This window comes from Protopterus annectens, chromosome 2.part0 (assembly GCF_019279795.1).
Source record: "Protopterus annectens isolate FY-2018-M chromosome 2.part0, PAN1.0, whole genome shotgun sequence".
NCBI lineage: Eukaryota > Metazoa > Chordata > Ceratodontiformes > Protopteridae > Protopterus > Protopterus annectens.
The window spans coordinates 1,183,392,751-1,183,408,445 of record NC_056728.1 but is presented as its reverse complement, the minus strand read 5'-3'; positions in this window follow the sequence as shown (position 1 = coordinate 1,183,408,445).

Sequence of the window (15,695 nt, the reverse complement as noted above, 5' to 3'; positions counted from 1 at the left end):
AGAATAACCCTTCTCTGGAATTATCTTCCTCTCAACATAAATCAAAGCACATTATGTACTCTGTTCAAGTGTGATCTGGATGAATATATAGAAAACCACAAATCCACCACTGGTTTGCACCTTTGTCTCTTATGGATAGGGATAATGCAACTGTGTGCCTGACTCTGGGCTATTCATACTTAAAATACAAGGGTCCAAGGTTGTTTGCACTTAAAATTCAAGGGCTAAAACCTTCCTGGAATGCATGGCTAGACTTCTAAGGATCCCCACAGATCACTAAACTATTAAGTACCAATGAACATATGTACCTACAATATGGGGTATGACAACTATCAGTGGTAATAGAGAATGATTTACAGTATAAACTAATAATTAATAATTATTGATATATCCAATCATTTCTGTAATATCAGATCTAAAAAAGTCAATCTTGCTTAAAATGCCTTTCAAAGAAAATGCAAGACCTAAATGATTTGACTCAGTATTTTTGAAACTCACAATGTTTTTGCATGTACACTAAAATATAATTCAAATGTCATCCAAATGATGTTGACACATGTTAAGCTGATTCAAAAATGTATTAAGTTGATTATATACATATACAAATTCAAAGAACCTCATAAGAATACCTGCATAGATTCAGTCAGCTGCAGTACCCATAGCAGTACCTCTTAACTGTATATATAGAATTGCTGATTAAAATAAAGCATTTTTTGGTCAAAACCAGTTATGTTACTTGCACTAAAAGAAATCCCTAAACTAAAAGGTGTACAGATGAGTGTTCTTCAACTAACAACTATCAACCTCCAAACCCCTTAATGGGGTATAGAGGTATGTAAGATATTAACATCACAGGAACATAAAAAAGATGATTGTTCCACACAGGCATCAGAATCAACTTCAATAAAGTGTGTAGTATCTTATTGTATTTATTGACTACTTTGGGCCTATTGATTACTATGAAAGTATGACTGTTTAGAATTGCCTGTTTTCAGTGGAGGTCTATCGTGCAAAGTTTCTTGAAAGTTAGATGAGATTACAGAGAGATGAATTAATGTATGCAATAAAAAGTATTACATAAATATATGCAAAGCAATAATGAAGTATTGAGCTTATATTTTCTAAAAGCATTACAAACTTCCAGACAGGCTGTTAAGAAGCCAATAACAGTAACAACCGGCCTATAAGGCGGGGTCTTCAAATTCATGTATATCTTGAGTAATAAATAAAGTATCAGGGGTGGCAGATTGACAACATTTAAAGGATGTTTCAAATCATTAAGAATAATGGTACTTACGTATTATCGCAACCAGATTTCTAACCTCCTCTAATTAGTAATGTTTTTGCAAAATGACTATATATATATATCTATCTATATATATATATATATATATATATATATATATATGTATATATTTGTCACAGTCCTAATAAATACACAAACACCCACAGATGTTTGACGACCTTTATTGTGATAAATTGCTTAATAACATAACTTTATTGAACATAAAAGACAAACATAAGGGCAGCATCCCCGCTCACCACTTGAATATAGTTCAAACCTCAAACCAGATATAACTATTGTCTAAAACAATCTCCATGGAATCCATAAGCAGTCTAATCTAATCACTACCCAAAAAATCTAGTTCGACCAGCGCTTCATGGAACATTTCAAGCCCTTCTACTTGGGGGATACAAGAAAAGAGGTCTATAATATCATTAGAAAGATCAAATCTTTGTACAGCAGTCAGGTTTAATTCATCCTAAAACATCCCATGAATTTTTGAGCGTATGGGTATTTAATTCCTGTATTGGTTTTAGAATCTTGTCAAAACCAATACAGCAGATGGATAGGTTTTCAAACCTGCTGCTGATACGATAGGTCTGAAGAGGGGGCCAGTTCTGCACTTGTGAATTTGGGGGATTCTGAACATCACTGGCATGCTGGGTTTGGGGTTCATTAAAAATGTATATGTATCAAGGTCCATGCCTTCCTGCATAAACAGTCCTCAAGGAAGTATTCACATTTTTGATAGGATAGATTGACTTCATTGATGGATGCTGAAATGTATAAGCCTGTTTCATTTAGGATTTTTAATATAAGTCCTGAATAATTGTGATTGTAAAAGAACACCACCTCACCACTTTTGTCTGGTTTCATTATTCTTACGGAATGGCTTCTTTTGATGTCCTTAAGCAACAGATATTCTTTTGTGTTTAGGTTGTATGTCCTCATCCTCCTCCTATTAGTAGCATAATGTTGATAACTGTCATACTCACGGGTATTAGAAAATACTTGTACAACAGGATTAGGATTATCCACAGCTATACTTTACTTTTTCAACCTACCGTGAGTGTATTCTGCTTCTCTGATACCATCATTAAACTGGATTGCAAAATTTAATTTGTGAATAAAAAGCCTAAATTCAATGATGGAATCAGTTAAGTTGTATTTAGGGGTAGGGATGAAAGTAAAACCCTTTTCAAATAAAGAAAAATATTCATTGGTAATTATTAAACTACTATAATTATAAACATTAAAACTGTTATATTTAATAAACACAGGGTTTTGCTTTAAATGTGTAAGCATCTCTGCCAGCCACATCCTCTGTTCCCAGTTCTCCCCCTCCATTACCTAATACCTCTCTTGTTTTGTCCTGCCTCCTCGGGGTAATGGTAATTGTCTTCTGTCTTGCTGGCAAGCCTTCTGATCTCCTGGGGGGACTCTTGAGGGTCGGAAATGTCTAGATTGTTGTCTTCCTGTGTAGAGCTCTCCACTGTCTGTGGTCTATATGAACTACTTATATGTCCGTCATAGCCGGAATGAGTTACTTCTACATTATGGTCAAGTGTAGGTGCATTACTGTGTTGATCCCTACCGCTATGACCATCAAGTTTAATCACTTCACCTTTTTCATATTGAAGTTTATTGCTAGCTAGTTTCTTATTCTTTCTAAGTTTAACTTTATCGACATGTGAGTCTAACATTAAAAACACATTTTTGTATTTGGCTATGATCAGAAAATAAGAAGTAATTTTTAATTTTACAATGCAGATCTTCAACTTCAACAAAGAAACCATTAATAATGTCTTTATTATTTATAACCAAAAGTGCAATAAGTTCAGTTTCTTGTTTATTGAATAAAAACAGCGAAAAAGACTTCACAGAACATCAGGCTGTAGTAAAAATGTAGAACTTTTAGTACAAAATGTAAGCACTTTCAGGATACACCCTTCATCAGACATATACAAGAAAACAAACAAAAACCTTTTTAAAAGTATTTAAAAATCAATAAGCCAATGAGCATCAAGATCTAATCATCTAAGCCAGAGGTCTACGCCTCCTAAGAACAGGTTTTAAAGGTACCACTCCATTAAGTCCTGGACTTCTGTCAGCACGTAGCCTTGCAATCCATTGCACCTCACAGTATTTAGTCTGATTGACAATATCGCCCCCTTCTGGCATTCACCTTAACCAGTTGTAAAACCATGAAAGTAAAGTGGTGTCCTGGATGTTCTTTAATATGTTGAAAGAGATCTTGTGTGTATTGTTAAAACGTATCGCTGATAAATGTTTTAGGATCCTTTCCTTAAGTTTGCAGTTGGTCTTCCCGACATAAAATGATGTGCAGCACAAACACCTAGCCAGGTACACAACATTCTCTGAATTACAATTTGCCAACAGTTTAGGTTTAAATCCCCTATTGTCAATAGGATGTACAAATTCTTGAATTCTAGATATTAAAGGTCATGCTTTACAGTGCTGACCGGGATACGTACCCATTTTACATGCTTGATGTTCAAGTACCTTCTTCTTATCATAGTTCTTGTCACACAGGATCTGCTAAGGAGTCCTGTACTTCTTAAAAACAAAATTTGGTGCTGCTTCCACCATTTCTTTTAAAGTGTCATCCGTTTGTAGAATTTTCCAGTTTCCCAGTATTACATCACAAACCCCTTTTATATCCTTACTATACTTAATATACAAATTTAGCTTACTTCTAGGCTGAGCCTGCTTCACTGAGTTACTTGTCCTATATTCAATACTTTTCTTAGAGCACCATGATGCTGCCACTGTATCTCTGCTCTGTAGATCATTAAAAACATATTTTTCCACTTCCTTAGTCCAGTATCCCCTCTCAACACATTTGGCAGTCAAAGCTTCTAATTCCTGATTTAAATCATCCTCATTCGTGCAAAGCTGTGAGGCTCTGACAGCCTTCTCTTTGACAACATTACGAAAAACGTAACTGGGGTGCATACTGTCTTTAGCTAGTAGGCCATTCCTCCAGCATGGTTTTCTAAAAATCTTGGTGATAAAACAATTAGACTAATCTTTTTTGTAACACAACATCCAAAAAATAAATTTCATTATAGGAGTACTGCATAGTAAAATGCAAAAAGTTAGTAGTGGATTCTAAATAAGATATAAAATTGTTCAAAGCTTTAACACTGCCTTCCCATAACAGGATGATATCATCCACAAAGCGGGTATAGAAAAAGAGTAAATGTTTCCATTCATGATCTTTAGTGAACAAAAACTCATCCTCCCACTGGGCAAGCACCAGGTACACGTATGAATTAACACAGGGAGTGCCCATGGCAACCCCCCCATCTCTGCCAGTAATGTTGCTGCTCAAACAAAAAGATATTGTTTTCAAGTACTAATTGCAGTAAGCATACTACCTGTGTCATTCCTTTCTTATCCAAAGTGCCATTAAGCCTTAATGTTTGCTCAGTGGGAGGATGACTGGGAGGATGAATTTTTGTCCACTAAAGATCATGAATAGAAACATTTTCTCTTATTCTATACCCAATTTGTGGATGATGTCTTCCTGTTATGGGAAGGCAGTATTGGATCCTTGAACATTTTTATATCTTATTTAGAATCCACTACTAATTTTTTTGCATTTACTATGCAGTACTCCTATAATGAAATTTATGTTTTGGATGTTGTGTGTTACAAAGGGATGAGTTGAATCATTTTAACACCAAGAGTTTTAGAAAACCATGCTGGAGGAATGGCCTACTAGCTAAAGACAGTATGCACCCCAATTACATTTTTGTAATGTTGTCAAAGGGCAGGCTGTCAGAGCCTCAGAGGCTTTGTATGAATGAGGGTGATTATAATCAGGAATTAGAAGCTTTGACTGCCAGATTTGCTGAGAGGGGGTACTGCACTAAGGAAGTGGAAAAGCATGTTTCGAATGCTGTACAGAGCAGAGATACAGTGGCAGCACCATGGTGCTCTAAGAAAGGTATTGAATATAGGACAAGTAACTCAGTGAAGCAGGCGCAGCCTAGAAGTAAGATAAATGTGTATATTAAGTATAGTAAGGATATAAAAGGGGTTTGTGATGTAATACTGGGAAAATAGAAAATTCTACAAATGGATGATACTTTAAAAGAAATAGTGGAAGCAGCACCAAATTTTGTTTATAAGAGGAACAGGAATCTTAAACAGACTTTACTTTCATGGTTTTACAACTGGTTAAGGTGAATGCCAGATTGGCAATATTGTCAATCAGACTGAATACTGTGAGGCACAATGGATTATAAGGCTAGGAATTGACAGAAGTCCTGGACTCAATGGAGTGGTACCTTTAAAACCTGTTCTTAGGAGGCATAGATCTGTGACTTAAATGATTAGATCTTGATGCTCATTGGTTTATTGATTTTTAAATGCTTTTAAAAAGATTTTTGTTTGTTTTCTTGTATATGTCTGATGAAGGGTGTATCCTGAAAGCGCTTACATTTTGTATTAAAAGTTCTACCTTTTTACTTCAACCTTGTGGTCTGTGAAGTCTATTTTGCTATTCTTTTATAAGGTTTTGCTTGCATGGACCTTTAGTGCCTCTACTTGCAATTTTTGTTTCTTCATCTTGTTTATTGAATAAGTCCAATAAATCAGAATAAAACTTAGTTCCATAGACCACACCACTGGGTAACTTGCAATATCTAAGACCCTGAGGAACCAGATCTACATGCAGGCAGTCATCAAGGTACAGATTATCTAATTGCAAACTCCTTAGGCAAAATCATTTTGTATCTAAGGTCTGTATCCAAAAAACAAATTGTTTTCTCACCCACTGTTGTTGGTATTGTTTTGGTGTTCAGGCATTAAATAAAATTTACTTTTTAACCAGTCTTTAAAGTTAAATAACAAATTAGGGTCACTTGCCAAACTTTGATTGACCCTATCTTGTAAAATAAATACATTATTGTTGCAGTTGTTAGGAACAGTACCTGGTAGAAAAGTTGAATCAGCACCTAAATTTGCTGTCACATTTGAAAGCAAAGCTGGGATAAGGCCAATTGTGTCCCATGCCAGATACAATCAATTGGATGTTACTCCATTTGTTTGGAGGCAGTGACTAATTTGGTAACCAAACCAATGAGTCTAGTGAGTTCATGCATAACAGCAGGAGTACTTGCAGCTAAGTTGTTCATACCTTGAATGTCCATCCTGACATAGTTGAGTGCTTCTAGGGTAAACCGGCTCTGGCTTCGATTCATTAGATTAATTGTGGTGTCCATGCCAAAAAAAAGGAAAACGACACTTAGAACAACACAACTAGGCTGGAAAATGTGGGGGAAAAAATAAACTCAAAAACAACAAGATATCCACTTCACCACCACCACCACAGAATCCACCTCCAGAAAAGGAGCTTTGATAAACTGTAGCTTTAAAATAACCAAAACCACTAGACCCACAGTGTAATAAGAATTACGTCATTAATTAACAATGAGTTTCTCATCTGCTTAGTGAACCAGACTTCTTCAGAATAAATCACTTTGCACATTTTATTGCCCAGTTAACTGTAACAGCATTTACAATTTCATTTTAGTTATTTCATGCACTATATTTAATTTTTATTTTAATTTACATTTTTATACATTCGTAGGACCTTTAACATGTAGGTCAGTATATATTAATTTTTATTGTAACAGTTCTTTAATAATTAGTTTTAACATAGGATTAAAGATAAACTTTTGGAATAGTATTACCTTTAAATTGTTACTAGGGAAAATATACTTTTAATGGATTTTATTTGTTTAATTATTGTATCATTTAATTACACAATTAATTGGATTTAAGAGTATATAAGCTCAGTTTTAACTGCTTTATTCTGAAGAAGTCTGTTTCCCTAAGCAAACAAAAAGCTCATTGTAAATTAAATGCTTAATTCTTATTAAACTGCTGGTCTAGTGGTTTTGGTTATTTTTAAAGCTGCAATTTATCAGAGCTCCTTTTCTGGAGTTGGATTCTGTGGTGGTGAAGTGGATATCTGGTTGTTTTTGAGTTTGTAAAGTGGAGCAACTTCAGCATGGATTTTGCCTGTTGCAGTGCCATAGCAACACAATAAATAAGCAAACAATGAGCCACATGCTGCAAACTAACCAAAATTGGTGTCCTCTGAATTTTTTTTTAAATACAGTTGTTACCATACGAACCGTAACCCTTCACAAATACCAAGTTGCATTGGCTCAAAAACTGTTGTAAACAATTAAGGGACCACTGAATGTAGTAGCTTTCCTATTTTCAGTAGAGGATTATTAGTAAAGCCATCAGTAATGGAATAAATAACACCATCATATTAACTTAACCAACAAGAACAGTAGGTATCAGTAACAATCATAAAAGCTGAAAGAATGTGTAGTGTATAAATTCAATGTCACTTTCCAAGCAGGAGTCATGAAAGAACTCTAAATTTCCTGTATACAAGATAAGAAATTATTTTCTTAAATAATGTCATAGTACACCAGCAATAACATATTCCTCTGTGTGGGCAGTGCTGAATGTAATGTCTTTTTATTTAATCCCTCAGGTTTCAGCCTTCTGAACAAACCATACTAACCACTGAGAAATCCAGCATTACCCAAACATAACCATTGGTTGTTGCTAAATTATCCAGTTACATTAATCACTGTAGTGCAATACACATAATAATGCAAATTAGAACAGATCTAAAAGTGAAGAAGAAACAAAATCTGTTACTATGAAAAACAAAACAAAAAAACAAGCAAACGCATAACAAACAAGTACAGTTTCACATTATGCAAACAAATGTTAAAAATTAAAATTCATGTTCATACCACTAATTGGCAGGTGACCCCCCCCCCTCTTACCACATCAATAAGCATTTAGAGACATTGTCCAAATGAATGCAGAAGATCTATAAGAAAGGAAATTGAAGCAGGATGTCTAGCTTACCCTTTAATTAAGCAAGTTTAGCAAAACTAACATACATACACCAATTACCCAAACAAAAACAATAAAATACTTAATAAGCCACAGCAGTGTGTTAGGAAAAATGTGCCATTCTGATAAAATTATAGAATCACAGAATCATATAATGCTCAAGGCTGCCAAGTCTTCACAAACATTATGCCTTGCCATTCCCACATTCAACTCTCCCTCTCTTTTCAAGAAGACCTGGGCCAGTCAAGCCCAGAGTAAGTTTATAAATAACCATGCAATTATCCAGATTTCTCTTGAAGCAGGACAGTACATCACCCACTGCTTTATCTGCAAGGTGAATCCATTCCAGAGGTGAGTGAGATACTACATAACGAGTCTGCTTCTCTTCTTGTTTAACTTATCTGCTGAAGCAGGTTTAGCTTTTTTGTTCTGACATGTCTGTGACTATTTCATTTTGAAGGTACAAGAGATCCTAGACTACTGGGTCATTGTTGCTAGGAAAGCAAGACACAGGAGTCCGCTGAGAAGTGTACAAGGCACAGAAAAGAGATACAATGCTTCTTGTCTTTTCTCATAGACAAAGGATTTTAATTCTGTGATCCTCAATGTTTGCAGCCCCTGGGGTTTTTACATCTGTTTGATATGTCTAGTAAGGTGCATCCCAAAAGGGAGCTGTATTCTGAAATGGTTATGGTCAGTGCAGAATACAAGGGGACAATGATATCTTTAAATCAATATGATACTCTCTTGGCAATCGGCTGCACCAAGTACAAGCTTTTCCTGACAACTGCTGCTACATGCTAATCAATGGAGAGGAGTTATCAGCTCAAGCTCCCAGATCTCAAACTGCATTTCTATTTTGAAGTAGGGTATTGTCAATGATATATGTCAGGGGGTAGTTTTCTGTCAAGGACAGCAATGGTTCAATTTTTAGAACTTAAATTATGCCCGTTTTCAATAGTCCAGGCATTTAAAATGTGCAAGCTTCTGCTGGAGGATGTCTTTGAAAGGAGGGAGATTTGACAATAACTCCCAGTTTGCAGACATCTGCACCCCTGGTTAGCTATAGGTTTTGGTCTATAGTTAGTAGATCTAAGAAGTAAACATTGAACAGGAATGATCCCTGCATAGATCACTACTGGACAGCACTACTGCTACCTTCACATTCTCTGATTCTGCCCCTGTGGTTAGACTTAGGTATATATATATATATATATATATATATATATATATATATATATATATATATATATGGGTCTACTTTAGATAATTTTTTAAATTGCAGAGATGAAAGCAACACTTACATTACTGACAAAAAATTACAGGCAAGTAACTACTTGGCCACCATGATGAACTTTGCCCTTTTCCACACTATAGTGCAATCTTGGAGTTGGCTTATTTAGTTAGGGTTGGTATGGGGGGCACATCCCCTCCACTTGGGAGGTTTCATGTGGTTAAGTTTTTGTGTTTTGTTGTGGAGCGGCCAAATTGTTACTTACCTGTAGTTTTTTGTCAGTGATGTAAGTTTTCATTTAAGTGGATTTTCGGTGCTTTCGTATAGATGATTTCAAAGTCGGGTAAGTGGTATTTCGGTTATCTAAAGTAGACCCGTGTAAACACACACACACACACACACACACACACACACACACACACATATATATATATATATATATATATATATATATATATATATATATATATATATGTGTATATATATATATATATATATATATATATATATATATATATATATATATATATATATATGTATATGGGTCTACTTTAGAACACCGACACGCCAGTTCGCCGAGACACAAACCACCGACACCAAATAACCGACAACACACAATACCGACAACGCAAAACACGAACACCATTACACCGACACACTAAACGTAAACAACACATTACACTACATTACATATCCACTAGCCCTAACCCAAACCCTAACCCTAAGGTCCGACACTACCGCACACTTACCCTACCTGCACCCTAACCCTAACTCACTTAACCCACCCCTAACCCTAAGGTCCGACACTACCGCACACTTACCCTACCTGCACCCTAACCCTAACTCACTTAACCCACCCCTAACCCTAAGGTCCGACACTACCGCACACTTACCCTACCTGCACCCTAACCCTAACTCACTTAACCCACCCCTAACCCTAAGGTCCGACATTACCAGACACGTACCCTACCTGCACCCTATTCCTAACTTACTTAACCCACCCTAAAACATAAACCTGTCACTAACACACACTTACATTACCCAAACCCTAACTCCGACATTACCGCACGCTCACCTTTCACACACCCTAACCCTAAATCCCTCACTATTGCACACTTACCTGTCCGCTCCCTAATCCAAAATCCCTCACTATTGCATACTTACCAAGTCGCGCTTACACGTTCCCCTTGTCAGTCTTCCAGCTGTCGGAATTTCAGCATGTCAGTCAACTGCGTTGTCAGTCCTTTCGCGTTCCTCTTCCGCGTGTCGGCGAACTGACGTTTCGGTAATTTGAAGAGGACCTATATATATATATATATATATATATATATATATATATATATATATAGTTTCACTTCATAATCTCGAAATGCTGAAATTTCAGCATTCCGAGTCCATGAAGCTGAAAATGCAGAATGCCGAAAGTGCATAAATGCGAATTTGAATATCTCAAATCCACGCTTATGTATTTCCAGTAAGTTATGTGAAGTGTTTGGCTGGTATGGTGTTTGGAATTGAAGGTGAGTGTATGTGCATGTTTTTGTATGTTGTATGTGTGGGTAAGGGTAGGGAGGTGTAAGTATGAGTGTGAGTGTTGGATTTGTTGGTGTTTGTGTATGCGTGATGTGAATTGTGTGTGAGCGAGTTTAGAATGCTGTGGTGTGTTTTATTTTTCTTTATGTGCGATCTCAGAGTTGGTATATATAAGTAGGGGGGTGTAGAGGTGCAGCCCCCCACATGGTGAGTGCAGGGGGGCTTGCATGTAGTGTAGGGTTGTGTGGTTTGTGTGCTATGGGTAGAATGGTGTGTGTGTTATGTGGTGTATGGTGTATGTATGTTCGTGATTGTATGATTCGTGATTGTGGGTTTCGGGATTGTGAATGATTTGGCTTCATAGTTTCAAAATGCTGAAATTCAAGGTTGTGAAGGGAAACCATATATACATATATATATATATATATATATATATATATATATATATATATATACATATAAACAAAAAGTAAAATGGTCACACAGACAAACCAAGCAGTGAAAAAGAACTTAGTAAAGCCCCACCTCTTTAGTTTCTGAAGCTTGAATTATATTCTGTCTCTTCACTTTCTACTACAAAAAATAAAACTCTACCTCTTTCTACTTCATTTTGCTGTTTGCTATATTTATTAGTGCTTGTTGGTAGGCTCACTAAACTGATGACAGTATTCTACAAAATCACTGCTTTATTAGTGCTGTTTGTTGCTGTTGTGATTTGTGCGCTATTGTTTCAAAGCAATCTACTGATTAACTATATTTCATTGCTACCTACTGCAATTCATTACTGATCAACTGCATTTTACTGCATTTTGTTTCCGTTTAACTGTAATTTTTCATACTGCAAGTTTTATTCTTTTGACTATAAGTGATTAATCTGTGCTTCATTTTGAGTTTTTTCTTACTGAGTTCTTAACCTTAAAATTGAGTAGCATAGTCTAAATACAGGTCTGCAGCATCCAGAACATCAGCTGCATGGTTTTGAACCCTTTTTGAGATATTCCAGCTATAAGTTAACTGTTTTTTTCTGAAAAAAAAGTTCTAAACTTGTTTTCCACCTTTTCTCTTACTAGAGTAGTCCAGATACAGATTTGCTGTATCCAGGACTGTTTTGTAAGTTTCTGAGTTCCCCAGACCTTTCTGTGTTAGAGGGAATCCTTCCAGCTTATCAGTGGGAGTGGTAAGCAATAGGTAGCCTATCTACCACAATAGGAGTGGTTTCTGGCTCGGAAATTGTAGATTATTGGCCGTTTGGGCAGTTTTTTCTATCCATTTCAACTTTCTCTTCTCTCTTGCACTTTAATTAGTGTATTCACCTAGCACTTCATCAAGTCTGCACCATCCAGAGCTTCAGCTGCATGGTTTTAAACCTTTTTTGAGGTATTCCAGATACAAGTTTTTCCTTAGTAGCACTTGTGTTATCATCTAGTAGTACTGCTCATATACCTTCCTCCCTTTACCCTCTTAGCTCTTTCAGTTTCTGACAAATATGGAAGGAAAATTTAATACATTTGTTCCATGTATGGTTGATATGGGCATCCTAGACAGTGCAGCAACTGTCTCATGTACACGGACAACTCTCTACTACTGCCACCTAGGAACACAATTTGTGAGAGATGCAATTACATCAAGCACCTAGTGTCATTGCTCTCTCCCCCACAAACCAGTATATCTGGCAGTGAGAAGGCTGGCAACATGAACATCATGCCACAAACACCATCCACACCTACACAACACACCCCCATATATGCGGAGATCCTCAACAAAAGCATACCCAAACAAGAGAGACCTCCGATGCATAAACACACCCAAACTCCATAAGCCACCTCACCACACACCACACATAGTTCACACACCTGTGTCTCACAGCCACTAAGGCCTAAACATAAACCCAACATATTAGTCATAGGACACTCCATTGTGAGACACACAGATGTGCCCCTCACAAGGCTGGATAAGGAAAAAGTCATGGTTAGTTATTTGTCATGTGCCAGAATCCACCATATCACCAATGCACTCAAGTCTCTCAACAGATACTGTTATGAGTCTGTCATAGTCCATGTTGGAGTGAATGACTTGAGATGTACCTCCCTGGACTATATGAAGAGAAACATGATCAAGCTCGCTGCGTATGTGTCATAAGCAGGTATGTTCCTAGCCTTAAGCAGCATTCTACCTTCACCCAGAATGATGCCTCAATACTAACAGAAATTCATTGACTTTAACAACTGGCTTAGTTTCTGGTGTCATTCAAAGGGGATCCAGTACCTGACAGCCTGGGATGATATGATTGACAAGCCACAATGCTTTGCACAGAGGGCCTGCATCTCTGTCTTGCTTGGGCTTCATGCTCCTGGCAAAGGCTATTACCTCCCCCATAGTGCCTTCTTTAGGCAATGCCATGAGGTCAAAACTACCAACATGAAAATTTCTTCAAAATGTAAATTAAAGGTAGATGGCCAACTGTCAAAGGAAAAAACTTCAAACACCAATTCACATAAGGTTCAAGTATGGCACCCTTTATTAACTTGCAGAAAGGAGACAAAGCATGCAGGCAGAATGATTTGTCTGAACATTAATAATTAGTATGGCATTTTTATACAGTTCTTTCCATGTTACACAGAAATGTTACTTCTATTGCTGATGTAGTTAGAAACAGCTTTCTGTATTGTTCTACAAAAAATGTTACTAGACTAATTGCTGACTAGTTGAGAATAACTGCTGATTTACAAAACATTTGAGAAAAACAACCTGGCCTTGAGGCTTATTTTAGCCCACCACAAACTTTCAATTCTTCAGTTGTGCAGTTCTAATATATGTGTTACATTTTGCCTAGATTCAAGGCACATTTCTAGCTTAGGTACAAGTAATGCTGACTACGGTTTATACTTTCAAGCATCCATTGTGCTCCTTATCAAAGCTTCTAACAGCTGTGTACTTTCTCATGGCATAAGCAGAAAATCAATAACTCTTTGTTAAGTCTCATGACACTAGTAGAAATGAAATACTTCTTGTTATTTGCTGACATCAAATGCTTCTTGTTAAGTTTCTAGTAGCTGTGCAGATTCATGCAGTGTGAACAGAATAAATGTATTAACCCTTTTAAACCTTGAATGCTTAATGCATATTACTAATACATATTTTTCTAACAACAACTGAGAGCAGTAAATTTTGAGAGCTCCATAAACTAGTATAATAATATAGCAAAATGTTATTATTTTCAAGTTTAAAATGTCAGAAGTCTGTAGATAAACTACTGAACTACATAAATATCAATTTTGGTGGAGATGTACAAAAATGTTCCTGTCAAGTTACGTAGAGATATATTGAGTCACTGAATATGAACAACTCAAGGAATTCTCATCCAGATGCTGCTTTGACAAAAGAACTGCAATTGATGACATCTACCTTACAGGAACTATCTTTGAAGATGGATGACTTTAAAAATTAATTAGAAAACCTCAAATTAAATTCTCAAAAAACAGACTGATACTCCTAAGGAACTATTACAGCAACACTATACAAACATAAAAAATATAGAGACTTCTCTAAATGACATTGAAGGGAGACTCAAAGAAGAAGAATTCCAAAAAGAATTTCTGCTTAAACATAATACATGGCTGCTTAACAAAATAGATGACTTAGAAACAGGGAAAGGAGAAATAACATAAGGATCTTTGGTCTGCCTGAAAACACTGAATAACATCAGTGAACAAGGTGCAGCTATGCAAATAGACCATACATACTATTATACTATAAATAACTTGGTGCATACAAAATGCTAGCATGCCATAGTAACATCAATAATAAAGCATAAAACATATTAGATGTCTAACACAATTCAACATAAACATATACAGTTGTAAAATGTCTAATACAATTCAACATAAATAGGCATTTACAGTTGTAAAACACTTACTGGAGAGACACTGAGCCTTCATGGGGCCTGTAGCAGAGTGGATTGTAGTTTTACAAATGGTGCCTGCCACAGGTAATATTCATTAACTCTGGGATTGTCTTAAGGTAAAAAACAGGGAAGGGGAGGGGAGAACAAGGGTGTGAGCAGGCAGTTCTTTGTACTGCTGCTAATGAGCCAAAGCAAGACAAGTATGTGTTAAGAAATAATCACAATTGACCAAGGACTGCTCTGAAATTGTAAGTCTTTTCTTAATTTCTCAGGTGGAAAAACAGGATAACCTTGTATCAGTAGGCTACAGTGGTCATAGTTTAAATTAACAAACACACAGTATTGATCAGTTATGGATACTATTTGCTAACAGAAGGGAATAAGAGAAAGTGGAATATGTGTGTGGTGGTGTGGGGAGGGGCTGCTTACAGCCAAAGCACAGTGCTCTCCAAGGGAAAATGAAGATTGGCTCAAACAGGTGGACACATACTCAAAGTTAACTGTAGCTGTTTGCAGACAGTTCTGACCCAGACTGCGCTTTTCTTATAAGAATGTTAAAGGTGGTACCACAATTGAATACTTAAGAGTGGTATTAGGTCTAGAAAAGAAGAGTACAGAGAGGAGTAAGCACTTTTGAGATGGTAAATATATATTATAAGGATTATATAAAACACACTGAGCAAATAGCTACCACATGCAGGACAATGTCCTGAACCACTATTTAGTATATGCAGATACTGAGCCAATTGGAAGAACATTAGAAAACAAAAACCCAGACAGTTATGCAGCCACAGATAAAAATATAGCGAGCAGCAATCTGT